Consider the following 27,472-nt stretch of genomic DNA (forward strand, 5'->3'; position numbering starts at 1 on the left):
GGGTGTGAACGGGAGTCCTGGAAGGAAAGGGAGTCACACAGAGACTGGTTCTCAGCTCAACAGTGGAGAGAATCACCTACCGGTTGAGCCTAGGAGACAGGGATCAGTCAGCTGCCCCCCAGAGAGACAGCCAGGGCCCGGGCAGAGCTGGCCCTAAGGGTCCTGCCGGAACTAACCTGACATCGCTGCGGGCAAAGAGGCCACAAGAGGGCTCAGTGCACCAGGCACTGGGACAGAGACTTTCCAGGGTTAACTGGCTGGGGCTGGAGGAAGGGCAGGTCGCCCCAGAGGCAGGAGCCTGCAGGTAAACCTCAGCTCAGAGTGGGGGGGAAGGCAGCTCAGGCCAACTTCCCTGGGAGAGCTGACCCTCGGGAGGTGGATTTCTCCGTGTACCGGGTGGGGCCGGGCGGCCCCTGCGTAGCAAGAGCCTCGTGCCCCTGCAGGTGGATGGCAGGGAGGTGACGGGCTACTGGGACACGGGGCAGAGGTGACACTGGCCCGGCCCGAGGTCGTAGCCCCAGACCACATGGTACGTAACACTCAGCTGACCCTGAGGGGCATGGACGGGACCCGTTTAAGGTGCTCGGGTGCATCTGAAATGGTGAGCCAAGGAGGGCCCCAAGGAAGTGGCGTTGCACCGGTACCTGCCCACGGAGGTGCTGAATGGAATGACCTAGAGAAATGGCCAGACAGACCCCACAGGGCCCTGGTCTGTAGCCAGATCCAGCGAGGGGCTGGCAATCCTCCCTCATGGAAGGTGGGGATATGGGGGCTCCAGTGGTAGCTGGTGGTTCCCCAAAGTACGCCACAAGCTGCCGTATCTGGCCCATGATGTCCCATTAGCGGGGCACCGGGGTATCTGGCGCATCCAATTGAGGCTGCTCCAAAACTTCTACTGGCCTGGGGTATTTGTGGCCATGGAGCGGTCCTGCCGGTCCTGTGACTCCTGCCAGAGGGTGGGTGTGATGACGCGTTGGGGTTTTCCCGTCTCCTGTACCCCCGAAATGGCACGAACAGACTCTACCAGCCGGTAGAACAGAGGTGGTTTATTGCTTCTCCAGGATACAGCCCAGATGTCACCAGGTTACAGGGCAGGCCTAGGATGCCTCAGCCCCCTTTGATATGGGGGGGGGGTCGGCTTCTAAACCCCCCAGCCTGTTGCTGAGGCTGCTTCCTCCATGCTCCCAGACAGAAACTAACTCACTCTCCTCCAGCCCTGCCCCCAGCCAGGGCAGCATCCCCCTTCCTTTGTTCCTCCCCATGGGGGTAGCTGGTCGGACAGGTTGAGAGATCCCTTTGCATAATGACCCCTCCCTGTCCTTCTGGGCTGTGGTACCGGCGGCAGCCAGGGGGGTTACCACAGACCCATAGAAACCAGCAAGTTCCCCCCCACTACGTCACAGTGGGGAAGGCCCAAGATGGGAAGAAAGCTGCTTTGAGGCCCCTGCCCATCATAGAGGAGCGGTTCTGGAAGGCAGCGATAGAGATAGTGGGGCCTGTCAGCCCGGCAACCCAACGGGGCAAAACTACATCCTAGTGGCAGTGGATTTGGCTACCAACTGCCCCGGGGCCGGGGCTCCGCCTCTAGCGAGGCAGACGCACTGCTGGCCATTTTCAGAAGGGTGGGGTTACCCAAGTAGGTCCAACTGCATGTCGGCCCCGCTCCGGTGCTTGTGGGAGAACCACGGGGCTCGACGGATGGCTCCCAGTCCAGCGGGCTGGTGGGAAGGTGCCAAGGGACCCTGGTGCAGATGCTGGAGGCCTTTATGCACCGGCACCCGCAGGACTGGGACGAGTCCCTGCCCCCCTGCTGTCTGCACAGGGAGGCGCCCCGAGGGTCTGCCAGGCTCTCCCCGACTGAGCCAGAGGACCCCCTGGGCTTGCTGAGAGAGTTGTGGGAGGGGGAGGCCTCCCCGGATGGCGCGTCGGAGGCAGGGAACGTCCTGGCTTCCCGGGAAAGACTCGCTGGGCTCATGGGCCCGGCCAGAGAGACCTGGGCAGAGCCGAAGGGCTGGTACGACCGCAGAGAGTGGACCCGCTCCGGCCCCCCCAAAGTCATCCAGGAACTGAACAGGGGGAGCCGGCTCCTGCAGGGCAGCACCGTGGCCGGCCCGAGCCAAGGGGAGCGCCAATGTCACCGCTGCAGCTTTACCTGGCAGGGGCCCAACTTCCCCTGCTCAGTTTGCTCTCGGAGGGGGGGAGATGTGACTGGGGGGGGGGCTGTCTGCTCTGTAACCTGGGGTCCCCAGCGCTGTGATGTGGGATTCCCATTGACTCACCCACATGGCCTGAGCAGTTATCAAAACTCTTCCCGGGTGAGAGACAAAGGGAGGGAGGTGGAGACCAACACCCGGCTGGGGGCAGGGCCGGAGAGCTGGGCAGTTCCTGGCGGGGAAACATGAAGGGAACAGACTAAGTTGGGTGCTGAGGGGGTGATGGACCCCCCTAACCCAAGGGGTCTGAGGCATCCTGGCCCTGACTCCTGCAGCCACATCACGTCTGTGCTGTATCCTGGAGGAGCAATAAACCCTCTTTATTCTACTGGAGGACTGTTCTGGCTGCTACGGGGGTGCAGGATCGGGGGGTCCTCGATGCGCCGTCACACCTGCACACACCCCAGAGCTATACCACTTCACACTCACAACATGCAGGCCAAGTCCCCCTTCCCCTCCTCCAGAGCCACACACATCCCAGGACTACCCCCTCCCATCCCATGGCCAGAGAAACACAGCCCTCTTCCACTCCTCCAAAGCTACACCTCCCCCTCAGATCTACACCTCTCCAACCCCACGGCCAGAGAGACACAGCCCCCTTCTCTTCCTCCAGACCTGCACGTACCCCAGGGTATGTCTACACTACCACCTTAGTTCGAACTAGCGGGGTAATGTATGCATACCGAACGTGCAAATGAAGCCCGGGATTTGAATTTCCCGGGCTTCATTTGCATAAGCCGGCCGGCGCCATTTTTAAATGCTGGCTTGTTTGAACCCCGTGCCGCGTGGCTACACGCAGCACGGGCTAGATAGTTCGAACTAGCAAGCCATTCCGAACTATCTGTACGCCTCGTGGAACGCGTGTAGCCACGCGGCACGGGGTTCAAACAAGCTGGCATTTAAAAATGGCGCCGGCCGGCTTATGCAAATGAAGCCTGGGAAATTCAAATCCCGGGCTTCATTTGCACGTTCGGTATGCCTACATTACCCCGCTAGTTCGAACTAGCGGGGTAGTGTAGACATACCCCCAGAGCTATAGCACTTCTCTGCCACGGCCAGCAAGCCACAGCCCCCTTTCCTTCCTCCAGAGCTACACCCCACCCGGAGTGACACCCTTCCGATCCCGAGGCCAGCAAGCCACAGCCCCCTTCCCCATGTCCAAAGCTACACCCCAACCAGAGCTACACCCCTCCAACCCCACAACCAGAGAGCCAATGCCCCCTCTCCCTACTCTAGAACTACACCCCCCACCAGAGCTACACAACCGCCTTCCCCTCCTCCTGAGCTACACACAATGCAGAGCTACACCCTTCCATCCCATGGCCAGAGAGAGACAGCCCCCTTCCACTCCTCCAGAGCTACACACAGCCCAGAGCTCTACCCATCCCACACCAAGGCTGGAAAGCCACAGTCCCCTTCTCCACTTCCAGAGCTGCACACACCACAGAGCTACACCCCTCCCATCATATGGGCAGAGAGAGACAGCCCCCTTTCCCTCTTCCAGAGCTACACCCCCCCTCCTCCCAAGCTACACACTCCCTCAGAGCTACACCTCTTCTATCCCACCGCCAGAGACCCACAGCCCCCTTCCCCACCTCCAGAGCTTCATACCTCCGAGAGTTACACTCCTCCCATCTCACACTCCTCCCATCTCACAGCCAGAGACACACAGCCCCCTTTCCCCTCCTCCAGTGCTACAAACACCCCAGAGCTACATCCCCCCGCCCAATCCCACGGTCAGAGCCACAGCCCCCTTCCCTTCTTCTAAGGCTAAACACACCCAAGTCCTTCACACTTCGCACCGTACGGTAGACAGCTACGGCCTCCCTTTCCGTCCTCCAGAGCTACACATATTCACAGGGCTACACCCTTCCCAACGCATGACCAGAGAATTATAGCCCCCCTTCCCTTTCTCCAGAACTACACTACACTAAGTGCTACATGCTTCCCACATCACAATGAGACATCTACGGCCCAGCTTTCCTGAGATAAAGCTCCCATTCCCCTCCACCAGTGCTACATATATTCACAGTGCTATAGCCTCCCAACCTTTCGATAGACAGCTACAGCCCCTTTTTCCTTACCCCACAGAGAGACACACACACCCAGTACTACACCTTTCCCATTCCATGGCCAGAGAGCCATAGCCCCCCTTCCTCTTCCCGTGGCCAGAGAGTTACAGCCCCCATTCCCCTGCACCAGAGCTACATGCACAGACAACACTACCCCAGTCCCACTCCATGGCCAGACCGATACAGCACCCATTCCTCTCCACCAGAGCTACAGGCGCCCAGTGTACACCGTTCTCAACCCATCGCCAGATAGCAACGTCCCTCCTTCCCCTCCTGTAGAGCTACACACCCCCACAGTGCTTCACCACAGTGCTACTGCAAGGGGCACCATCTGAGAGTTGTGGGGGGAGGCGCAGCTTTAACCATGGTTCCATTCCAGAGGCTACTTAGATGGCTCAGCTACCACATGCCATGAACTGGCCAGGCCAGTGTTCCCAATTCTTTCCTGAGGAACACCCGTGATACATGCATTGCAGCCATGATACCGTCTGCTTCGCCTTGCAACGGCTGTTCCTTCCAAACACCCTATTGCCCCCTGGGGAGGTGAGCGAGAGAGCCAGTCTCTTCTTGTCCATGCACTGCTGAGAAAGGAGGAGACTGGAGGGGTGGTGCTGTCCGGGGGCGAGTGTATAAACATCACCCCGCCCTACGGCACGCACCGAAGGGACTTGCCAGCCTCCTGAACATCTGAGTGAGCAAACGTGAGCTGCAGTGCCTTGCTAGGTGGGAAAGGAGGCTGCCCTGCCAACTCGCGGGCCCCCCTTGGCCGGCCGCTTGCATCTGCACATGCCAAAGGCCAGAAGTGCCTGAAAAGACATCTGGGGAAAAGCCCCAGCATTGACAGGAGAAGCAGCTTGTGTATGGAGCAGCCTGAGGGCCCTGCCTGGCCACTGTGGAAGCTCCTCTCTGTTTAGGCAGCTAACAAACAGACAGCTTTATCGATCAGTAAAGCAAGGTGAGCCAAGCGTGGTCCCAGCAGAGCCGGGCCCAGTAAGGCTGCTAATCCAATCAATCCTAGTATCTTTATACCCTTGACCAAACAGCCTGACAGCAGGGCATCCAATTACAGAAATCATCCATTGAGAGAGTACATCTCCTATCTAAACCAGCCCAATTAACACATCCCAATAGCACCTCTGTCTTGGCCTGGCACATGGGGTGATAGAAAGTTCACTCTGGCCTACGTGCAAAGGCAAAAAGCTGTTCTACAAGATGGCTTCTAGCTAAACATAAAATGGCTTCTACAGCTTCTACACCACCCGCCCCAAGGACAGACCCTCAGGCAAGGGGGAGCTAGCTCTGGGCAGGTGAGCGGGGCAGCCTGGGCCAGCGGTCCGCACACTCGAGCCATGGGGGTGGGGTCGCCACTCGTGTCTGTCTCTGGACGCAGGGAAAGATCCCGGGGCTTGCGCTTTAGCTCAGCTACGCTTGCTTGGACCCACCCCGACCGGGCTGGGCTGTCCACGCCTGGGGCAGCAGCCCCCCGCCCAGCCTGAGCAGCCCCGCGTCTGCCAGCGTCACAGGGGCCTGCTCCTCCTGCCCAGCTGCAGCCATCGCCTGAGCGTCTTTGTGACGGCGCGTTGGGGGTTCCCCGTCTCCTGCACCCCGAAATGGCACAAACAGACTGCACCAGCCAGTGGAATTGAGGGTGGTTTATTGCTCCTCCAGCACAGCGCAGCACAGATGTAATCTGGTCACAGGAACTGGGCTAGGATGCCTCAGGCCCCCCTTGAGATGGGGGAGACTGGGCCCCTAAACTCCAGCCCCTTCTCCTAGGCTCTCCTCCATGCCCTCCGACAGCCAGCAACCAACTCCCTAACTTCCAGCCCTGCCCCCCAGCCAAGGCAGCATTCCACCTTCCTTTGTTCCTCTCCATGGGGGGTGTCTGGCCACTGGTTTGCATAGTGACTCATCCTGTTTTGCTGGGTCGTGGTGCCCACGGCAGCCAGTGGGGGTTCCCCCAGAGCCAGCAGCATAGAAACCAGCCAGGTACCCCCACTACGTCACAGTTCTCCCCCCTCCGAGAGCGAACTGAGCAGGGTCACTCCGCTCGTGACCTAGGGAAGTTCGGGTCCTCTGCGTGGGAACCCGCCCTGGGGACATGGGTGCTCCCCTTGACTCAGGCCGGCCGTGGCGAGGCCCCACATGAGCTGGCTTCCCTCTGTCCACTTGCCGCCCCGCTCCAGGGCGACTGGCACAGGCCTGTCCTCGGGGGTCACACCCACCCTTCCGCTGGCCTTGATCTCTCGCCAGGGTCTCTCGGGCCGGGGCCATGAGCCCAGCGAGCCTTCTCTGGACAACCAGGGCGGCTTCCACCCCCGAAGCTCCATCCAGGGAGGTCTTCCCCTCCCATAACTCTCTCAGCAAGCCCAGAGGGTCTATCTGGGGTAGAGACCCCCAAGCCGCTTTCCTCCTGTCTTGGGCCTTTCCGCCCCTCTGGCAGGAGTCACAGGACCGGCAGTACCGCTGCACAGCTGTAAAGATTCCCGGCCAATAGAAGTGCTGGAGCAGCTTCAGCCGGGTGCTCCGGATCCCCCGGTGGCCCCCAACGGGGACATCGTGGGCCAAATACAGCAGCTTGAGGCGATACTTTCGGGGGACGACCAGCTGCCGCTGGACCCCCCATGCCCTCGCCTTCCTGGGGGGGAGCCACTCACGGAACAGGAGCCCACGCTCCCGCAGGAATCTCTCCTGGCCCCCTCTCCCCCGGGGCTGAGCTGCATGGAGGCCAGCCTGGTCCCTCAGCCTCTGCAAGGAGGGGTCTGCCTGCACCTCAGCCTGGAATTCAGCTGCTGAGGCAGGGATCGGGACCTGTCCCCCACCTCTGCCTAGGTCCGGAGTCCCAGCCTGGCTGGACCCCGTGTCCACTGGGATGGGACCCTGAGGACGCTGCCAGGAGTCCTTCCCTGGACCCACGATGTCAGCCCCCCGCTGGCTCTGGCTCCGGGTAGTGACTAGAGCCCGCTGGGATTCATGGGGCCACTCCTCTAGGTCATTCCCCATCAGCACCTCGGTGGGCAAGTGCGGGTGCACCCCCACTTCCTTGAGGCCTTCCTTCGCCCCCCATTTCAGATGCACCCTGGCTACAGGCACCTTAAACGGGGACCCGTCTATGCCCTTCAGGGTCAGCTGCGCGTGGGGTAGTATCCGCTCCGGGGCCACTATGTCGGATCGGGCCAGAGTCACCTCCGCCCCGGTGTCCCAGAAGCCTGTCACCTTCCTACCATCCACCTCCAGGGGTATGAGGCACTCGCTCCGCAGGGGCCGTCCTGCCCCCACCCGGTACACGGAGAAATCCGCCTCCTGAGAATCAGACCTCCCAGGGGAGGTGCACTGAGCATCCTTCCCCTCTCTCTGAGCTGAGGTTTGCCTGCCAGCCCCTGCCTCTGGGGCAGCCTGCCCTTCCCCCAGCCCCAGCCAGTTAACCCTGGACAGTCCCCGGTCCTGGGACCTGGTGCACTGAGCCCTCTTGTGGCCTTTTTGCCCCCAGCGATGGCAAGTTAGGCTTTGGGCTGTCTCTGTCCAGGCCCTGGCTGGTTCTCTGGGGCGCAGACGACCTGTTCCTTGGTCTCGCCCCGTAGTTGACTCCCTCCGTCGCTCAGCCGAGATCCGGTCTCTGCGCGGTTCCCTCTCTCTCCGGGACTCCCGTTCACACCCGGACCGGCTCTCCGTGAACTCGTCCGCCAGTCTCCCGGCCTCCTGGGGGTTCTCTGGTCTCCGGTCCTTGAGCCACAGCCTCAGTTTGGGTGGGCACGCTTCATAGAACTGCTCCATCATGACCAGCTTGAGCAGCTCCTCTGCGGTCTGGGCTCCGACTCCAGACACCCACTTGCGGCAGTATTGCGCCAGGCGGGAGGCCAGGTCCACATAGGTCTCCCGTGGCCCTTTCTGTACCCCCCGGAACTTCTTCCTGTACATCTCGGGGGTCAGCCCGAACTTGTGCAGCAGGGCCTCCTTGACTCGGTTGTAATCCCCTGGCTGTAGGTTCTCCAGCTGACTGAGCACTCCGGCCGCCTCCTGGTTCAGTGCGGGGACGAGCTCCTGCAGCCAGTCAGCCGGGGGGACCCGTTGCAGTCCACAGGCCCTCTCAAAGGCACTGAGGAACCCGTCTATGTCACCCATGTCCTTCAATTGGGCCACCACGAGCCTCTCCAAGCGTCTGGCAGTCCTGGGACCTTGGGGCTCATCCGCACTTGGCGCAGCCGGTGCCCCGCCGGTTCTCTGCTCTGCCATGGCCAGCTCATGCTGTCGCTGCCTCTCTCGGTCCTGGCGCTCCTTCTCTCGGTCCTGGCGCTCCCTCTCTCGGTCCTCTACTTCCAATTCCCTGATCCGCAGCTGGATCTCCAGCCGCCGCAGCTCCGCTGGGCTGGCCCCTGCCCTAGATGGGCTATGGCTTGCAGGCCTCCCGGGAGACGCTGTCTCATCTCTCCGTTGGGTCCCAGCGCTCCTCCCCCTCTCTGAGCCTGACACATTCTCAGGGGGGGTCTGGCTGCTTCCCCTGGGGACAAGATCCTGGCCCCGTGGCTGGTCATTCTCTTCCAGCTGGGTAATCAGCTGGGCCTTGGTTGCTTTCTGCACAGGCAAGCCCCTCTCTCTGCACAGCCCCACCAGCTCTGCCTTCAAGAGTCGGGCGTAGGCCATCTGCCCGCTGGGCCCCTCGGTGCAGACTCACCAGTCTAGTGCTGCAGCGCCCCACGATTCCCAGGAACCGCTTCGCTCTGTCTCCAGCACGCCTGGCTCCAGGGCTCTTGCTTCTACTGCGCCTTGTCGCTTGCCGCTGGGAGCTTCATCCACGGGGTGCAGTGCATCCCGCTCCTGACACCAGTGTGACGGCGCGTTGGGGGTTCCCCGTCTCCTGCACCCCGAAATGGCACAAACAGACTGCACCAGCCAGTGGAATTGAGGGTGGTTTATTGCTCCTCCAGCACAGCGCAGCACAGATGTAATCTGGTCACAGGAACTGGGCTAGGATGCCTCAGGCCCCCCTTGAGATGGGGGAGACTGGGCCCCTAAACTCCAGCCCCTTCTCCTAGGCTCTCCTCCATGCCCTCCGACAGCCAGCAACCAACTCCCTAACTTCCAGCCCTGCCCCCCAGCCAAGGCAGCATTCCACCTTCCTTTGTTCCTCTCCATGGGGGGTGTCTGGCCACTGGTTTGCATAGTGACTCATCCTGTTTTGCTGGGTCGTGGTGCCCACGGCAGCCAGTGGGGGTTCCCCCAGAGCCAGCAGCATAGAAACCAGCCAGGTACCCCCACTACGTCACAGTCTTCCCCGCCCGCAGTGAGCTCGAGACGGGCACTGCCGAGCCCCAGCCTGCGCCGGGCAGCAGAACCAAGAGCCAGGGCGGGGGAAGCCAGCGCCCAGGCTCTGCTGGCCGCTCCGTCATGTTCTGCAGGTAGAGTTGCCAGGGGTCTGGTATTTTCTGGTTTTTTCCCTGCCAGGAGGTGAAAGCACTGGCCACCCTACCACACGCAGCAACCTGGACCTCCCGCCCACCACTTACCTGGTTCCGCAGGGAAGCTGCCTTCTGGCTCTGATCAAGGAAACAACATGGCCACCGGCAAAAGGCCTAAAGACTTTTCTTAAAGGGGCCATGCTGTTTTAATTTTTCCTTAACTCTCGGGGTTCAGGGTTATTTTTTTTGCTCAACAACTTTGGTTTCCCCCCCGGTTTTTTTCCCCTCACCAGAATTTTTTCCCTGGAGTTTTTTCTGCGCCGGGGGGGGGGGGGAGGGGGGGGCGGGGAAGAGGGGTGTTTGGTATTTTTTGTTAAACCATCTGGCAACTAGGGTTACCAGGTAGACCCCCCCCAAAAAATATGGGACATACTTGATCGTGGGTGGGGCAGGGGACAGGGCTTGCCGGGAGGAAGGGGGTCAGGAGGCGGGGTTGATAGGGGGGTCAGGGGCCACGGGGCTGACCGGAAGGAAGGGGGGCAGGGCTGGCGGGGGAGGCTGGCCAGGAGTAAGGGGGGGCCGGAGGAAGGGGGATGGGAAGCAGAGCTGGCGGGGGGGTGCAGTCACTGGCCGCAGCTGGAGTCCAACAGGCTGCGCCCCCGGCAGGCGCTCCCTCTAGTTGCTAGTAGAAGCTGGGCAGGGGCGGGGGCAGGGCGGGGCTGGGCTGGGAGCTGCTCCCCCCCCTCCGACCTCTGCACCAACCAGAGGCTCCCAGTTAGGAGGCGGGGCGGCGATTGGCGCCGGGAGCCTCTGGTTGTGCGCAGAACCTGGGTGGGGGGAGTGGCTGGGAGTCCTAGCCCCTACCCAGCCCCCGCCCCCCCCCAGGCTTTTGCACGCGACCACAGGGCCCCTCCTCCCAGTCGCTCCCCCACTCCACCCGTCTCCTGTCCAGTGCCCAGCCGGGAATTCAGAAAATACCGACATTGCACGTTGCACGTGTCCGGTATCGTCTGAACGTTTCGACCGGCCAGAGGGCGCAAACACCGGACTGTCCAGTAGAAAACAGGACACCTGGCAGCCCTGTCTGCATTTGCTGCTGTGGTTCTGCTCCAGCCAAGTCCAGGCCCGGCTCGGATCATGGCCCAGCTGCACCTAAGCATCCTGGAGCCACCAGCACTTCACAAGGGCTGGGCCGGGTGCATCAGGCAGCACCAGAGACCCAGCTTTCCCCTGCAGCCCTTTCACCCGGGCACCATGGGGGAGACAATCCCTGCCCCCATCCCTGCCCCACGTGGCTAGAGGGGAGGCAGGAGAAAGTAAACTGCAACTGCAGCCCCTGATCCCCATTAAATGTAGCTTCTGGTTACAGCCCCCTTCCCCTCCTCCAGATACACACACCCCTCAGCTACACCCCTCCAATCCCACAGCCAGAGAGCCACAGCCCCCTTCCCCTCCTCCAGATACACACACCCCTCAGCTACACCCCTCCAATCCCCACAGCCAGAGAGACACAGCCCCCTTCCCCTCCTCCAGATACACACACCCCTCAGCTACACCCCTCCAATCCCACAGCCAGAGAGCCACAGCCCCTTCCCCTCCTCCAGATACACACACCCCTCGGCTACACCCCTCCAATCCCACAGCCAGAGAGCCACAGCCCCTTCCCCTCCTCCAGATACACACACCCCTCAGCTACACCCCTCCAATCCCACAGCCAGAGAGCCTCAGCCCCTTCCCCTCCTCCAGATACACACACCCCTCAGCTACACCCCTCCAATCCCACAGCCAGAGAGCCACAGCCCCTTCCCCTCCTCCAGATACACACACCCCTCAGCTACACCCCTCCAATCCCACAGCCAGAGAGCCACAGCCCCTTCCCCACCTCCAGATACATACACCCCTCAGCTACACCCCTCCAATCCCACAGCCAGAGAGCCACAGCCCCCTTCCCCTCCTCCAGATACATACACCCCTCAGCTACACCCCTCCAATCCCACAGCCAGAGAGCCAGAGCCCCCTTCCCCTCCTCCAGATACACACACCCCTCAGCTACACCCCTCCAATCCCACAGCCAGAGAGCCACAGCCCCCTTCCCCTCCTCCAGAGCTACACACACCCCACAGCTACACCCCTCCAATCCCACAGCCAGAGAGCCACAGCCCCTTTCCTTCCTCCAGAGCTACACACACCCCACAGCTACACCCCTCCAATCCCACAGCCAGAGAGCCACAGCCCCTTCCCCTCCTCCAGATACACACACGTCCCAGCTACACTCCTCCAATCCCACAGCCAGAGAGCCACAGCCCCTTCCCCTCCTCCAGATACACACACCCCTCAGCTACACCCCTCCAATCCCACAGCCAGAGAGCCACAGCCCCTTCCCCTCCTCCAGATACACACACCCCTCAGCTACACCCCTCCAATCCCACAGCCAGAGAGCCACAGCCCCTTCCCCTCCTCCAGATACACACACCCCTCAGCTACACCCCTCCAATCCCACAGCCAGCGAGCCACAGCCCCTTCCCCTCCTCCAGATACACACACCCCTCAGCTACACCCCTCCAATCCCACAGCCAGAGAGCCACAGCCCCCTTCCCCTCCTCCAGATACACACACCCCACAGCTACACCCCCTCCAATCCCACAGCCAGAGAGCCACAGCCCCCTTCCCCACCTCCAGATACACACACCCCTCAGCTACACCCCTCCAATCCCACAGCCAGAGAGCCACAGCCCCTTCCCCTCCTCCAGATATACACACCCCTCAGCTACACCCCTCCAATCCCACAGCCAGAGAGCCACAGCCCCTTCCCCTCCGCCAGATACACACACCCCTCAGCTACACCCCTCCAATCCCACAGCCAGAGAGCCACAGCCCCCTTCCCCTCCTCCAGATACACACACCTCTCAGCTACACCCCTCCAATCCCACAGCAAGAGAGCCACAGCCCCTTCCCCTCCTCCAGATACACACACCCCTCAGCTACACCCCTCCAATCCCACAGCCAGAGAGCCACAGCCCCCTTCCCCTCCTCCAGATACACACACCCCTCAGCTACACCCCTCCAATCCCACAGCCAGAGAGCCACAGCCCCCTTCCCCTCCTCCAGATACACACACCCCTCAGCTACACCCCTCCAATCCCACACCCAGAGAGCCACAGCCCCCTTCCTCTCCTCCAGAGCTACACACACCCCACAGCTACACCCCTCCCACGACACAGCCAGAGAGCCACAGCCCCCTTCCCCTCCTCCAGATACACACACCCCTCAGCTACACCCCTCCAATCCCACAGCCAGAGAGGCACAGCCCCCTTCCCCTCCTCCAGATACACACACCCCGCAGCTACACCCCTCCAATCCCACAGCCAGAGAGCCACAGCCCTCTTCCCCTCCTCCAGATACACACACCCCTCAGCTACACCCCTCCAATCCCACAGCCAGAGAGCCACAGCCCCCTTCCCCTCCTCCAGATACACACACCCCACAGCTACACCCCTCCAATCCCACAGCCAGCGAGCCACAGCCCCCTTCCCCTCCTCCAGATACACACACCCCTCAGCTACACCCCTCCAATCCCACAGCCAGAGAGCCACAGCCCCTTCCCCTCCTCCAGATACACACACCCCTCGGCTACACCCCTCCAATCCCACAGCCAGAGAGCCACAGCCCCCTTCCCCTCCTCCAGATACACACACCCCTCAGCTACACCCCTCCAATCCCACAGCCAGAGAGCCTCAGCCCCTTCCCCTCCTCCAGATACACACACCCCTCAGCTACACCCCTCCAATCCCACAGCCAGAGAGCCACAGCCCCTTCCCCTCCTCCAGATACACACACCCCTCAGCTACACCCCTCCAATCCCACAGCCAGAGAGCCACAGCCCCTTCCCCACCTCCAGATACATACACCCCCCAGCTACACCCCTCCAATCCCACAGCCAGAGAGCCACAGCCCCCTTCCCCTCCTCCAGATACATACACCCCTCAGCTACACCCCTCCAATCCCACAGCCAGAGAGCCAGGTAGATGAGGCTTTCTTCGAACAAATGAGCGAAGCTTCCAGATCGCAGGCCCTGGTTCTCATGGGGGACTTTAATCACCCTGACATCTGTTGGGAAACCAATACGGCAGTACACAGGCAATCCAGGAAGTTTTTGGAGAATGTTGGGGATAACTTCTTGGTACAAGTGCTGAAGGATCCGACCAGGGGCCGTGCACAGCTTGACCTTCTCCTCACAAACAGGGAGGAACTAATAGGGGACGTAGAGGTGGGTGACAACCTGGGAAGCAGTGATCATGAGATGGTAGATTTCAGGATCCTGACCAAAGGAAGGAAAGAGAGTAGTAAAATACACACCTTGGACTTCAAAAAAGCAGATTTTGACTCCCTCAGAGATCTGATGGAAAGAATCCCCTGGGATGTTAACATGAAGGGGAAAGGAGTCCAGGACAGCTGGCAGTATTTTAAAGAAGCCTTATTGAAGGCACAAAAAGAAACCATCCCGACACGTAGCAAGAGAGGCAAACCTGGTAGGAGACCGGATTGGCTTACAGGGGAAATCCTTGGTGTACTTAAGCACAAAAAGGAAGCTTACAGAAAGTGGAAACTTGGACAAATGACTAGGGAGGAGCTTAAATGTATAGTTCGAGAATGCCGGGGGGTTATCAGGAAGGCGAAAGCGCAAATGGAGTTGCGACTGGCTAAGGATGTGAAGGATAACAAGAAAGGTTTCTACAGGCATGTCAACAAGAAGAAGGTGATCAGAGAGGGTGTGCAGTCCCTAATGGATGAAGGAGGTAACCTAGTGACAGAGGATGTGGGGAAAGCTGAAGTACTCAATGCTTTCTTTGCCTCTGTATTCACGGACAAGGTCGGCTCCTGGACTTCTGTGCTAAGCGACGCAAGATGGGAAGAAGATGGACAGCCCTTGGTGGGTAAAGAACAGGTTAGGAACTATTTAGAAAAACTAAACGTACACAAATCCATGGGTCCAGACTTAATGCACCCAAGGGTACTGAAGGAGTTGGCAAATGTCATTGAGGAGCCTTTGGCCATTATCTTTGAAAAGTCGTGGAGATCGGGCGAAATCCCAGATGATTGGAAAAAGGCAAATGTAGTGCCCATCTTCAAAAAAGGGAAGAAGGACGATCCAGGGAACTATAGGCCGGTCAGTCTTACCTCGGTTCCTGGAAAAATCATGGAAGGGATCATAAAGGAGTCCATTTTGAGACACTTGAATGAGAGGAAAGTGATCAGGAATAGTCAGCATGGATTCACAAAGGGCAAGTCGTGCTTGACCAATCTGATTAGCTTCTATGATGAGGTAACTGGCTCAGTGGACATGGGAAAGTCAGTGGATGTTATATACCTTGACTTTAGCAAGGCTTTTGATACGGTCTCCCACAATATTCTTGCCAGCAAGTTAAGGGAATGCGGATTGGATAAATGGACGGTAAGATGGATAGAAAGATGGCTAGAAGGCCGGGCCCAGCGGGTAGTGATCAACGGTTCGATGTCAGGATGGAGGTCGGTTTCTAGTGGAGTGCCCCAAGGTTCGGTTCTAGGACCGGTTTTGTTCAATATCTTTATTAATGACCTGGATGAGGGGATAGATTGCACCCTCAGCAAGTTTGCAGATGACACTAAGCTAGGGGGAGAGGTAGATACGCTTAAGGGCAGAGATAGGGTCCAGAGTGACTTGGACAAATTGGAGGATTGGGCCACTAGAAATCTCATGAGATTCAACAAAGACAAGTGTAGAGTCCTGCACTTGGGACGGAAGAATCCCAAGCATAGTTACAGGCTGGGGACCAACCAGTTAAGTAGTAGTTCTGCAGAAAAGGACCTGGGGGTTACAGTGGATGAGAAGCTAGATATGAGTCAACAGTGTGCCCTTGTAGCCAAGAAAGCTAATGGCATATTAGGATGCATTAAGAGGAGCATTGCCAGCAGATCCAGAGATGTCATTATTCCCCTTTATTCGGCTTTGGTGAGGCCACATCTGGAGTACTGTGTCCAGTTCTGGGCCCCCCACTACAAAAAGGATGCGGACGCATTGGAGAGGGTCCAGCGGAGGGCAACCAAAATGATTAGGGGTCTGGAGCATATGACCTACGAGGAGAGGCTGAGGGACTTGGGTCTGTTTAGTCTGCAGAAGCGAAGAGTGAGGGGGGACTTGATAGCAGCCTTCAACTTCCTGAAGGGAGGTTCCAAAGAGGATGGAGAGAGGCTGTTCTCAGTAGTGACAGATGGCAGAACAAGGAGCAATGGTCTCAAGTTGTGGTGGGAGAGGTCCAGATTGGATATTAGGAAAAACTATTTTACTAGGAGGGTAGTGAAGCATTGGAATGGGTTACCTAGGGAAGTAGTGGAGTCTCCATCCCTAGAGGTGTTTAAGTCTCGGCTTGACAAAGCCCTGGCCGGGTTGATTTAGATGGGATTGGTCCTGCCTAGAGCGGAGGGCTGGACTTGACGACCTTCTGAGGTCTCTTCCAGTTCTGATTCTATGATAAGGGGATGGTTGGATGAAATAACATGATCTTGGTAACTAATTGACCATTCATTTCCAGTTGGAAATAGGTCAATGGAGGGATGATAGGAGTTGCTATAGGGAACTTTCTGGGTGTCTGGCTGGTGCGTCTTGCCCACATGCTCAGGGTTTAGCTGATCGCCATATTTGGGGTCAGGAAGGAATTTTCCTCCAGGGTAGATTGGCAGAGGCCCTGGAGGTTTTTCGCCTTCCTCTGTAGCATTGGGCACAGATCACAGCTGAAGGACTCTCTGCATGTTGGGGCCTTCAAAGTATTGGAAGGCTTCAATATCTGAGACATAGGTGAGAGGATTATTCTAAGAGGGGTGGGCGAGATTCTGTGGCCTGCACTGTGCAGGGGGTCAGACTAGATGATCATAATGGTCCCTTCTGACCTTAAAGTCTATGAGTCTATGAGCCCCCTTCCCCTCCTCCAGATACACACACCCCTCAGCTACACCCCTCCAATCCCACAGCCAGAGAGCCACAGCCCCCTTCCCCTCCTCCAGATACACACACCCCTCAGCTACACCCCTCCAATCCCACAGCCAGAGAGGCACAGCCCCCTTCCCCTCCTCCAGATACACACACCCCGCAGCTACACCCCTCCAATCCCACAGCCAGAGAGCCACAGCCCTCTTCCCCTCCTCCAGATACACACACCCCTCAGCTACACCCCTCCAATCCCAGAGCCAGAGAGCCACAGCCCCCTTCCCCTCCTCCAGATACACACACCCCACAGCTACACCCCTCCAATCCCACAGCCAGCGAGCCACAGCCCCCTTCCCCTCCTCCAGATACACACACCCCTCAGCTACACCCCTCCAATCCCACAGCCAGAGAGCCACAGCCCCTTCCCCTCCTCCAGATACACACACCCCTCAGCTACACCCCTCCAATCCCACAGCCAGGGAGCCACAGCCCCTTCCCCTCCTCCAGATACACACACCCCTCAGCTACACCCCTCCAATCCCACAGCCAGAGAGCCACAGCCCCCTTCCCCTCCTCCAGATACACACACCCCTCAGCTACACCCCTCCAATCCCCACAGCCAGAGAGACACAGCCCCCTTCCCCTCCTCCAGATACACACACCCCTCAGCTACACCCCTCCAATCCCACAGCCAGAGAGCCACAGCCCCTTCCCCTCCTCCAGATACACACACCCCTCGGCTACACCCCTCCAATCCCACAGCCAGAGAGCCACAGCCCCCTTCCCCTCCTCCAGATACACACACCCCTCAGCTACACCCCTCCAATCCCACAGCCAGAGAGCCTCAGCCCCTTCCCCTCCTCCAGATACACACACCCCTCAGCTACACCCCTCCAATCCCACAGCCAGAGAGCCACAGCCCCTTCCCCTCCTCCAGATACACACACCCCTCAGCTACACCCCTCCAATCCCACAGCCAGAGAGCCACAGCCCCTTCCCCACCTCCAGATACATACACCCCTCAGCTACACCCCTCCAATCCCACAGCCAGAGAGCCACAGCCCCCTTCCCCTCCTCCAGATACATACACCCCTCAGCTACACCCCTCCAATCCCACAGCCAGAGAGCCAGAGCCCCCTTCCCCTCCTCCAGATACACACACCCCTCAGCTACACCCCTCCAATCCCACAGCCAGAGAGCCACAGCCCCCTTCCCCTCCTCCAGAGCTACACACACCCCACAGCTACACCCCTCCAATCCCACAGCCAGAGAGCCACAGCCCCTTTCCTTCCTCCAGAGCTACACACACCCCACAGCTACACCCCTCCAATCCCACAGCCAGAGAGCCACAGCCCCTTCCCCTCCTCCAGATACACACACGTCCCAGCTACACTCCTCCAATCCCACAGCCAGAGAGCCACAGCCCCTTCCCCTCCTCCAGATACACACACCCCTCAGCTACACCCCTCCAATCCCACAGCCAGAGAGCCACAGCCCCTTCCCCTCCTCCAGATACACACACCCCTCAGCTACACCCCTCCAATCCCACAGCCAGCGAGCCACAGCCCCTTCCCCTCCTCCAGATACACACACCCCTCAGCTACACCCCTCCAATCCCACAGCCAGAGAGCCACAGCCCCCTTCCCCTCCTCCAGATACACACACCCCACAGCTACACCCCCTCCAATCCCACAGCCAGAGAGCCACAGCCCCCTTCCCCTCCTCCAGATACACACACCCCTCAGCTACACCCCTCCAATCCCACAGCCAGAGAGCCACAGCCCCTTCCCCTCCTCCAGATATACACACCCCTCAGCTACACCCCTCCAATCCCACAGCCAGAGAGCCACAGCCCCTTCCCCTCCGCCAGATACACACCCCCCTCAGCTACACCCCTCCAATCCCACAGCCAGAGAGCCACAGCCCCCTTCCCCTCCTCCAGATACACACACCTCTCAGCTACACCCCTCCAATCCCACAGCAAGAGAGCCACAGCCCCTTCCCCTCCTCCAGATACACACACCCCTCAGCTACACCCCTCCAATCCCACAGCCAGAGAGCCACAGCCCCCTTCCCCTCCTCCAGATACACACACCCCTCAGCTACACCCCTCCAATCCCACAGCCAGAGAGCCACAGCCCCCTTCCCCTCCTCCAGATACACACACCCCTCAGCTACACCCCTCCAATCCCACAGCCAGAGAGCCACAGCCCCCTTCCCCTCCTCCAGAGCTACACACACCCCACAGCTACACCCCTCCGACGACACAGCCAGAGAGCCACAGCCCCCTTCCCCTCCTCCAGATACACACACCCCTCAGCTACACCCCTCCAATCCCACAGCCAGAGAGGCACAGCCCCCTTCCCCTCCTCCAGATACACACACCCCGCAGCTACACCCCTCCAATCCCACAGCCAGAGAGCCACAGCCCTCTTCCCCTTCTCCAGATACACACACCCCTCAGCTACACCCCTCCAATCCCACAGCCAGAGAGCCACAGCCCCCTTCCCCTCCTCCAGATACACACACCCCACAGCTACACCCCTCCAATCCCACAGCCAGAGAGCCACAGACCCCTTCCCCTCCTCCAGATACACACACCCCTCAGCTACACCCCTCCAATCCCACAGCCAGCGAGCCACAGCCCCCTTCCCCTCCTCCAGATACACACACCCCTCAGCTACACCCGTCCAATCCCACAGCCAGAGAGCCACAGCCCCTTCCCCTCCTCCAGATACACACACCCCTCAGCTACACCCCTCCAATCCCACAGCCAGGGAGCCACAGCCCCTTCCCCTCCTCCAGATACACACACCCCTCAGCTACACCCCTCCAATCCCACAGCCAGAGAGCCACAGCCCTCTTCCCCTCCTCCAGATACACACACCCCTCAGCTACACCCCTCCAATCCCACAGCCAGAGAGCCACAGCCCCCTTCCCCTCCTCCAGAGCTACACACACCCCACAGCTACACCCCTCCCACGACACAGCCAGAGAGCCACAGCCCCCTTCCCCTCCTCCAGATACACACACCCCTCAGCTACACCCCTCCAATCCCACAGCCAGAGAGCCACAGCCCCTTTCCTTCCTCCAGAGCTACACACACCCCACAGCTACACCCCTCCCACGACACAGCCAGAGAGGACAGCCCCCTTTCCCTCCTCCAGATACACACACCCCTCAGCTACACCCCTCCAATCCCACAGCCAGAGAGCCACAGCCCCTTCACCTCCTCCAGATACACACACCCCTCAGCTACACCCCTCCAATCCCACAGCCAGAGAGCCACAGCCCCCTTCCCCTCCTCCAGATACACACACCCCTCAACTACACCCCTCCAATCCCACAGCCAGAGAGCCACAGCCCCTTTCCTTCCTCCAGAGCTACACACACCCCACAGCTACACCCCTCCCACGACACAGCCAGAGAGCCACAGCCCCCTTCCCCTCCTCCAGATACACACACCCCTCAGCTACACCCCTCCAATCCCACAGCCAGAGAGCCACAGCCCCTTTCCTTCCTCCAGAGCTACACACACCCCACAGCTACACCCCTCCCATGACACAGCCAGAGAGCCACAGCCCCCTTCCCCTCCTCCAGAGCTACACACACCCCACAGCTACACCCCTCCAATCCCACAGCCAAAAAGCCACAGCCCTCTTCCCCTCCTCCAGAGCTACACACACCCCACAGCTACACCCCTCCAATCCCACAGCCATAGAGCCACAGCCCTCTTCCCCTCCTCCAGATACACACACCCCACAGCTACACCCCTCCAATCCCACAGCAAGAGAGCCACAGCCCCCTTCCCCTCCTCCAGAGCTACACACACCCCTCAGCTACACCCCTCCAATCCCACAGCCAGAGAGCCACAGCCCTCTTCCCCTCCTCCAGAGCTACACACACCCCACAGCTACACCCCTCCCACGACACAGCCAGAGAGCCACAGCCCCCTTCCCCTCCTCCAGAGCTACACACACGCCTCAGCTACACCCCTCCAATCCCACAGCCAGAGAGCCACAGCCCTCTTCCCCTCCTCCAGAGCTACACACACCCCACAGCTACACCCCTCCAATCCCACAGCCATAGAGCCACAGCCCTCTTCCCCTCCTCCAGATACACACACCCCACAGCTACACCCCTCCAATCCCACAGCAAGAGAGCCACGGCCCCCTTCCCCTCCTCCAGAGCTACACACACCCCTCAGCTACACCCCTCCAATCCCACAGCCAGAGAGCCACAGCCCTCTTCCCCTCCTCCAGAGCTACACACACCCCACAGCTACACCCCTCCCACGACACAGCCAGAGAGCCACAGCCCCCTTCCCCTCCTCCAGATACACACACCCCACAGCTACACCCCTCCAATCCCACAGCCAGAGAGCCACAGCCCCCTTCCCCTCCTCCAGAGCTACACACACCCCTCAGCTACACCCCTCCAATCCCCACAGCCAGAGAGCCACAGCCCCCTTCCCCTCCTCCAGATACACACACCCCTCAGCTACACCCCTCCAATCCCACAGCCAGAGAGCCACAGCCCCTTCCCCTCCTCCAGATACACACACCCCTCGGCTACACCCCTCCAATCCCACAGCCAGAGAGCCACAGCCCCTTCCCCTCCTCCAGATACACACACCCCTCAGCTACACCCCTCCAATCCCACAGCCAGAGAGCCACAGCCCCCTTCCCCTCCTCCAGAGCTACACACACCCCACAGCTACACCCCTCCAATCCCACAGCCAGAGAGCCACAGCCCCTTTCCTTCCTCCAGAGCTACACACACCCCACAGCTACACCCCTCCAATCCCACAGCCAGAGAGCCACAGCCCCTTCCCCTCCTCCAGATACACACACGTCCCAGCTACACTCCTCCAATCCCACAGCCAGAGAGCCACAGCCCCTTCCCCTCCTCCAGATACACACACCCCTCAGCTACACCCCTCCAATCCCACAGCCAGAGAGCCACAGCCCCTTCCCCTCCTCCAGATACACACACCCCTCAGCTACACCCCTCCAATCCCACAGCCAGAGAGCCACAGCCCCTTCCCCTCCTCCAGATACACACACCCCTCAGCTACACCCCTCCAATCCCACAGCCAGAGAGCCACAGCCCCTTCCCCTCCTCCAGATACACACACCCCTCAGCTACACCCCTCCAATCCCACAGCCAGAGAGCCACAGCCCCCTTCCCCTCCTCCAGAGCTACACACACCCCACAGCTACACCCCTCCAATCCCACAGCCAGAGAGCCACAGCCCCTTTCCTTCCTCCAGAGCTACACACACCCCACAGCTACACCCCTCCAATCCCACAGCCAGAGAGCCACAGCCCCTTCCCCTCCTCCAGATACACACACGTCCCAGCTACACTCCTCCAATCCCACAGCCAGAGAGCCACAGCCCCTTCCCCTCCTCCAGATACACACACCCCTCAGCTACACCCCTCCAATCCCACAGCCAGAGAGCCACAGCCCCTTCCCCTCCTCCAGATACACACACCCCTCAGCTACACCCCTCCAATCCCACAGCCAGAGAGCCACAGCCCCTTCCCCTCCTCCAGATACACACACCCCTCAGCTACACCCCTCCAATCCCACAGCCAGAGAGCCACAGCCCCTTCCCCTCCTCCAGATACACACACCCCTCAGCTACACCCCTCCAATCCCACAGCCAGAGAGCCACAGTCCCCTTCCCCTCCTCCAGATACACACACCCCTCAGCTACACCCCTCCAATCCCACAGCCAGAGAGCCACAGCCCCCTTCCCCTCCTCCAGATACACACACCCCTCAGCTACACCCCTCCAATCCCACAGCCAGAGAGCCACAGCCCCCTTCCCCTCCTCCAGAGCTACACACACGCCTCAGCTACACCCCTCCAATCCCACAGCCAGAGAGCCACAGCCCCCTTCCCCTCCTCCAGATACACACACCCCTCAGCTACACCCCTCCAATCCCACAGCCAGAGAGCCACAGCCCCCTTCCCCTCCTCCAGATACACACACCCCTCAGCTACACCCCTCCAATCCCACAGCCAGGGAGCCACAGCCCCTTCCCCTCCTCCAGATACACACACCCCTCAGCTACACCCCTCCAATCCCACAGCCAGAGAGCCACAGACCCCTTCCCCTCCTCCAGATACACACACCCCTCAGCTACACCCCTCCAATCCCACAGCCAGAGAGCCACAGCCCCCTTCCCCTCCTCCAGATACACACACCCCACAGCTACAACCCTCCAATCCCACAGCCAGAGAGCCACAGCCCCCTTCCCCTCCTCCAGATACACACACCCCTCAGCTACACCCCTCCAATCCCACAGCCAGAGAGCCACAGCCCCCTTCCCCTCCTCCAGATACACACACCCCTCAGCTACACCCCTCCAATCCCACAGCCAGAGAGCCACAGCCCCCTTTCCTTCCTCCAGAGCTACACACACCCCACAGCTACACCCCTCCCACGACACAGCCAGAGAGCCACAGCCCCCTTCCCCTCCTCCAGATACACACACCCCTCAGCTACACCCCTCCAATCCCACAGCCAGAGAGCCACAGCCCCTTTCCTTCCTCCCGAGCTACACACACCCCACAGCTACACCCCTCCCACGACACAGCCAGAGAGGACAGCCCCCTTTCCCTCCTCCAGATACACACACCCCTCAGCTACACCCCTCCAATCCCACAGCCAGAGAGCCACAGCCCCTTCACCTCCTCCAGATACACACACCCCTCAGCTACACCCCTCCAATCCCACAGCCAGAGAGCCACAGCCCCTTTCCTTCCTCCAGAGCTACACACACCCCACAGCTACACCCCTCCCACGACACAGCCAGAGAGCCACAGCCCCCTTCCCCTCCTCCAGATACACACACCTCTCAGCTACACCCCTCCAATCCCACAGCCAGAGAGCCACAGCCCCTTTCCTTCCTCCAGAGCTACACACACCCCACAGCTACACCCCTCCCACGACACAGCCAGAGAGCCACAGCCCCCTTCCCCTCCTCCAGAGCTACACACACCCCACAGCTACACCCCTCCAATCCCACAGCCAGAAAGCCACAGCCCTCTTCCCCTCCTCCAGAGCTACACACACCCCACAGCTACACCCCTCCAATCCCACAGCCAGAGAGCCACAGCCCCCTTCCCCTCCTCCAGAGCTACACACACCCCTCAGCTACACCCCTCCAATCCCACAGCCAGAGAGCCACAGCCCTCTTCCCCTCCTCCAGATACACACACCCCACAGCTACACCCCTCACACCCCACAGCCAGAGAGCCACAGCCCCCTTCCCCTCCTCCAGAGCTACACACACCCCACAGCTACACCCCTCCAATCCCACAGCCAGAGAGCCACAGCCCCCTTCCCCTCCTCCAGAGCTACACACACCCCTCAGCTACACCCCTCCAATCCCACAGCCAGAGAGCCACAGCCCTCTTCCCCTCCTCCAGAGCTACACACACCCCACAGCTACACCACTCCCACCCCACAGCCAGAGAGCCACAGCCCCCTTCCCCTCCTCCAGAGCTACACACACGCCTCAGCTACACCCCTCCAATCCCACAGCCAGAGAGCCACAGCCCCCTTTCCCTCCTCCACAGCTACACCTCGCCCCAAGCTACACCCCTCCCATCCCACAGCCAGAGAGCCACAGCCCCCTTCCACTCCTCCACAGCTACACCCCCCCCAAGCTACACCCCTCCCACCCCACAGCCAGAGAGCCACAGCTCTCTTCCCCTCCTCCAGCGCTACACACACCCCACAGCTACACCCCTCCCACACCACAGCCAGAGAGCCACAGCCCCCTTCCGCTCCTCCAGAGCTACACACACCCCACACCTACACCTCTTCAATCCCACAGCCAGGGAGCCACAGCCCTCTTCCCCTTCTCCAGAGCTACACACACCCCACAGCTACACCCCTCCCATCCCACGGCCAGGAGCCACAGCCCTCTTCCTCTCCTCCAGAGCTACACACACCCCACAGCTACACCCCTCCCACGCCACAGCCAGAGAGCCACAGCCCTCTTCCCCTCCTCCAGAGCTACACACATTTCAGAGCTACACCCCACAGCCCTCTTCCCCACCTCCAGAGCTACACCCCTCCCACCCCACAGCCAGAGAGCCACAGCCCGTTTCCTTCCTCCAGAGCTACACACACCCCACAACTACACCCCTCCCACGCCACAGCCAGAGAGCCACAGCCCCCTTCCCCTCCTCCACAGCTACACACACCCCACAGCTACACTCCTCCAATCCCACGGCCAGAGAGCAGCCCTCTTCCTCTCCTCCAGAGCTACACACACCCCACAGCTACACCCCTCCCACGCCACAGCCAGAGAGCCACAGCCCCCTTCCCCTCCTCCTCAGCTACACACACCCCACAGCTACACTCCTCCAATCCCACAGCCAGAGAGCAGCCCTCTTCCTCTCCTCCAGAGCTACACACACCCCACAGCTACACCCCTCCCACCCCACAGCCAGAGAGCCACAGCTTTCTTCCCCTTCTCCAGAGCTACACACACCCCACAGCTACACCCCTCCCACGCCACAGCCAGAGAGCCACAGCCCCCTCCCCCTCCTCCACAGCTACCCCCCCAAGCTACACCCCTCCCACCCCACAGCCAGAGAGCCACAGCCCGTTTCCTTCCTCCAGAGCTACACACACCTCACAGCTACACCCCTCCCACACCACGGCCAGAGAGCCACAGCCCCCTCCCCCTCCTCCACAGCTATACCCTCCCAAGCTACACCCCTCGCACCCCACAGCCGGAGAGACACAGCCCCCATACTCTCCTCCAGAGCTGCACACACCCAGTGTGTGATCCAGTGGGGCCTGTGTTCACTTTTGTAGTCCCTTTGTTAACTCTGGTTTGTGGTGTGGTATGTGATTCTACTGCCCTGTGCTTCCACTGCAGTGACTGTGTGCGTGCCTGTTTCCCTCGGCCCTGCAGCACTGGGCAGGACTCCCTGGGGAAGTATGTCCAGTCACTCACAGCCTGGGGGCCAGGGGACAGCAGATAGCATCTTGGGCCTGTGAGCAGGACAAAGCAGGAGGTGGGGCGGCCTGGGGGACTGTGAGTAGGGATGGTTTAACCAAAAATACCGAACACCCTCCCTCCCCAAAAAGAAACACCAGGGAAAAAATTCTGTTGAGAAAAAAAAAGGGGGAGACCAAAGTTGTTGAGAAAAAAAAAAGGACCTGAGAGTTAAGCAAAAAAAAAAAAAATAAAATAAAACAGTGTTACAACAGCATGGCCCCTTTAAGAAAAGTCTTTAGGCTTTTTGCTGGCAGCCATCTTGTTTCCTTGATTAAAGCCAGAAAGCAGCTTCCCTGCGGAACCAGGTAACGGGGGAGGCGAGGGCTGGGCCCCGTTGCAGAGTGTGGTCAGGTTGCCAAGTGTCTGGTATTTTTGCCTCTTGGCAGGAAAAAAAAATCAGAAAATACCGGCCATTTCAGGTGTCGGGTATTTTCTGAATTTTTTTACCAGACAGGAGGTGAAAATACTGGACTGTCCGTGTCAATACCGGACACCTGGCAACCCTAGTTGTGAGCAGTTGCTGGTTATGTGAGTTAGTTTTTCGACTGTCTTGGGGAGGGGGGAGCCTAGCTGGCTTGGGGGGGCTGGAGCAGGGGCCCAGAGGCCCCCCTGTCCTCAGGCTGGGCTGTACTGACTACTCCTGGCTCCTGTAACAAGAAGTTTGGGCTACACTGTGTCCCTGGGAACCAATAAACCTTCAGTTCTACCTGCTGCCTGAGAGTCCCCTCTGGCTGCGGGTTGGGGGGCAGGGCCCGGGGACTCCCCCACGCTCTGTGACACACTGCTACACCCCTCCCACCCCTTGGCCAGAGAGCCACACAGCCCCCTTCCACTCCTCCACAGGACTACACCTTTCCCATCCTACAGCCAGAGAACTACAGCCCCCATTTCCCTCCTCCAGAGACGCACACACCCACAGTGCTACAACCTTCCCCCATCATGGCCAGAGAGCCACACACACCCCTTCCCTTCTTCCATAGCTACACACAGCCAGAGCCAGAGAGCTAGAGACTTCCTTCCCTTTCTCCAGAGCTACACCCGCCAGTTCTAATCCTGTACAACCCATGTTATCTACTCTAGTGTTTGTGTTTGCGGGTGAGCAAAGGGACAGGACCTACATCTCAGGCTGTGTGCTCTCTCCACTGACAACGTGGGGACCCAAGCAACGACGTGGCAGTGCCCAAGAAATGGTCTGTCCCTGCAGTGCAAGGCTTGGAGCTCAGGGAACTGGCTGGGGCCTTCCCGTGTGACTGGAGCGGCTCTGGGAGAGCCGTGCACTCCAGCGGGGCGTGGGCTTCATGCGGGGTTGTGCTGAGTGGCACCGCACCTAGAGGGGCTTGCTGCTGGCACAATGGTGCCACACCCCTTGTATCGACATGCCTACCCTCCTGTACATGCTCATCCGTCCCTCTGACCCCAAAGAGCGTCCTTGCTGGCCAATCCCCTGCCTGTCACAAGCAGCGTGGCCAGCTGCAGCTTTACTGCCACTCTGACTCGGGGACAGCCAGACCTCAGCCCTGCATGCACACGGCCAGCCGCACCCACCCCTCCCCCCAGCAAAGCACGCCCGGCCCGACACGCTCCGCACAACGCATGGCGATGCGGAGGCAGGGCCAGCCTTGCACTCACCCAGCACACCCGCCCCCAGTTACACAAGAGGGACGGGGCCGGCTCCGGTTTCATTCAGGGCCCAGTGAGATACGGATCAGCTTGCAGGCCCCACTCACGCAAAGGCCAGGCCCAGCTGTCTCCCCTCCTGCACGTGGCAAGGCCCAGCGGAGGTGGGGGGAGGCCGGAG

At 60.1% G+C, this 27,472-nt stretch overlaps 1 protein-coding gene across 2 annotated transcripts in view; it reads right to left on the minus strand.

The window, feature by feature from the left end:
- ATP2A1 (ATPase sarcoplasmic/endoplasmic reticulum Ca2+ transporting 1) overlaps positions 1 to 27,472 on the minus strand; it is a 126,304-nt gene that overhangs the window by 85,750 nt on the left and 13,082 nt on the right. The window lies entirely within an intron of this gene.

This window comes from Pelodiscus sinensis, unplaced genomic scaffold, assembly GCF_049634645.1.
Source record: "Pelodiscus sinensis isolate JC-2024 unplaced genomic scaffold, ASM4963464v1 ctg116, whole genome shotgun sequence".
Classification (NCBI taxonomy): domain Eukaryota; kingdom Metazoa; phylum Chordata; order Testudines; family Trionychidae; genus Pelodiscus; species Pelodiscus sinensis.